The sequence below is a fragment of the Nicotiana tabacum genome, chromosome 2 (assembly GCF_000715075.1).
Source record: "Nicotiana tabacum cultivar K326 chromosome 2, ASM71507v2, whole genome shotgun sequence".
NCBI classification, from domain to species: domain Eukaryota; kingdom Viridiplantae; phylum Streptophyta; class Magnoliopsida; order Solanales; family Solanaceae; genus Nicotiana; species Nicotiana tabacum.
Genome location: NC_134081.1, coordinates 124,207,621 through 124,210,899, shown reverse-complemented (window position 1 = coordinate 124,210,899; position 3,279 = coordinate 124,207,621).

The following is a 3,279-nucleotide window of genomic DNA, read 5'->3' as shown; positions in this document are numbered from 1 at the left end:
ATCCAAGATCACTTGCATGCAATATAAATAACACATAATCACATATTTTAATCAAACATAAAATAGATACTTATCTCTTGAAGCATGACTGTGATGGCGAAAAGACCTTCAAGCATGAGCAAAAACCATCCACATGATCATCTTCTAGTTCCCCGGTGTTCTGCTGTGTGACACGAATAATGCCCGAAATTAGCGAAACTCATGTGGGCGAGTTTCTCTAAGAAAAATCGTGTAGTAAAAATCATAGCTCCTTATGGAATAAGACCCCTTTATATAGCCACAGTTTTTAAGGTTTAAAACCTTTTCCTAAACATGTTGGGTCTTCCTTATTCACCAAGAAATAAATTTTCATTTAATTCCTAATTATTCGGGCACAACATGGACCACAATATTTAATTAATGAGGCTTTCTATTATGGACTTAATTCGAAATATCTGAATTAATGCCACCATAATAAATTACGAATTATTTTACTAAAAATTCGTAACTGTACTCCTCAGTTCAATTTCGAAATTCTTTCATTAAATATTATTTAACTCCCCATGTTAAGATTCAGTTGCTAATAAAATAAATTAAATTACTGACAATTTAATTCATTGATTATTCCCTTTAGACTTTCGCTTAACTTATTTCATGTGACGATTACAAAATTCACCTGCAGAGTTTACACATGAAAACTTATAAACTTTCATAAAGGTGTATCGTCAATCTCTAGACCGAGACATGGATTCCATCAACTAACTATTACTTTGCCAATGTATATCATTATTTTCCAATTTACCAAGCATATTGACCCACAAAAGAATCTCGCCTTTTAATAAATCAAAATAATAATAAAATACACAACTAATAATAATTATATCAAGATTAAGAGTATAAGTACATTTAATGGCTAGAGAATTTATTTTATTAAGTCAGTATAAAATACTTATTTCTACTTGCTCCGTTCAATACATACAAAATGTACTAGCACAAGAAGTTGGAATTAAATCATTCCCATAATCAAGATAAATTATATTTAGTCTTGTGCTACAATCATTCCTGATGCTTTGTCTAATTCCATCATTAGATTTTGAATCTTTCGATAATTATTCCATCATTAGATTGTGATCTTTATACTCATAAGAACCAATGATTTAATCTTCCGTATATAAGCTAAACTCTATACACTACATCATCTACTATATAAGTAAATGACACAAACGGATATATGTGTAAACAATAAATTTGCGTCAAGAAAATAAAATCAAGACCGAAAAATATTGCAACAATCGTAGTATTTGATTTCAAATAATTTGAGTGTACCTTAAACTTTATTTTATTTTAATCCAAGTGCTTGAGGCCTGATTTTGATCTTGACGTATTTTTAATCCAAGGGCTTGCAGCTTGTTCTTGAATCTTCATCTTGATCTTTTAATCCTTAGAACACTTGAATGCTTGTAGCCTTTAGAGAAATCTGCAGCGTTTGTTCCACGAGCTCCCTCTTGGTTCTTGTTATAACTTCTGGTGTCTTCTCTGAGTTATGAAGATCCCTATTTATAGTTTTGGGAGGGAAGAATTATGATAAGAACAAACTTTTTTCGACCAATCAAAGTGAAGTGTGACAAGGCCGCATTTGATTGGCCAGAATATGTCACTTGCACACGTGGCGCAGTTTCAGTAGCCCTTTAATTTGGCTTGGCATGCCTTGTCATTTTGCCACATGGCACGATCGTATTGGCTCTTTCGCTTGACTTGATGTGCCATGTCATTTCACGTGTGACACCAAACTGGGCCTCTAGGAAGATGATATCTTGGGCCTAAAAAAATGGGCTCATCATTTGTAGCCCAACTAAATGGGCTAGCCTAGGTGATAGGCGTGTGGGTGTGCACCGCGAGGGAATGAGACTTGGTCCGTCCCGTGAGGCTGTGAGGCCTAATAGCTATTATCTGTGGTTATGTGTTTATTTGTTGTTGAACTTGTTTGCCTTCTTGTTAGAGATCATTCTTAGGCTTTATTAATGCTCACATTATTTGCACTCAGTCATAGATTTTATTGTACATGTTTACCTCAGTCCCTATTATTTTGCTGATATGCTGTGATACTTGACGTGGGCTGTGTTTCCCTTATTTGTTGATGATGGTGAGGCTAGAGAGGTACATAACCGAGTGAGGCCGAGGGCTTGTTGTGAGGTATTTGATTGAGGCACGTGAGTTGTCCGTGCATCACGTGAGTTGTCCATGCGGATCCAGGTATTGATACCATAGCGCATGAGTTGTCTGCGTAGCACGTGAGTTGACCGTACGGATCCAGGGATTGATATTATGGCACATGAGTTGTCCGTGCTTAGAGATTGGGCTTTGGAAGTCCCTCCGGAGTTTGTACTCACCCCAAGTGAGTGAAGGTACCAATCAAGTGTTGAGTGCTGTACCCGAGCCAGAATGAGACCTATCTTCAGGGGGAGTGTACAACACTCAACACTCAATAGGTACCTGTTGTGTGCTTCGATCATGGCCGGGTAACCTATCAATGTGGGTATCATGATGTCGGCCAATATCTCAGTCATTGCTTGGCAAGATGACTCGTCCTACCCGTATCCCAACACTATTACAGAGTATCTCATAGATGCGAGGGTAGAGTCAAGGGATTATTATACAAAGGTGCGGCCAAAGAAGCCTTTCTCATGGTACTCACTTAAGAATACAAGCAACCTGAAGAGAAAAGGTCAACCGTCTACCACCACAAGCCAGTCTGATGAGCCAGCTGTGGTAGTTGCGGAGGGAGTTGATGTCCCATCTACTTCGACCGAGCCTTCCTCTACTGCTGCAGTTATGCCACCACCATCATCTATAGCCTCTTCTGCAGTTCCTATCACAGGTTCCACCTCGGCTTTGAAGCCGATGCCCTTGCCTACTGAACCACTTTCTACGCTGCGAGTCTCAGAGACATTGGCGAGCCTCAATAACTAGATGCAGACAACCATTGTAAAGATGTCTGACCTATCTAGTACTGTTGCAGCACAGTCTTTAGTTCAGGCACCTCAGATTCGCTCGACAATTGAGGAGACATTGAAGAAGCTCCTAGAGAACCAGAACACCATCATGTCTACCATGGTATAGCACAAGTCAGTGATCGAAGAGCTGGGAAAATAAGTAAAGAAGATGAGAAAGTCCCAGGCCAGTAAGAAGTCAGTGGACAAGCTCCGGAGGCAGGTGACTAAGCTTGTTGTAGCCGGAGATATCCCTTTTGACATTTTGATTGACCCACACTCTTCAGACCCAGATCCTGCAGCACCATCA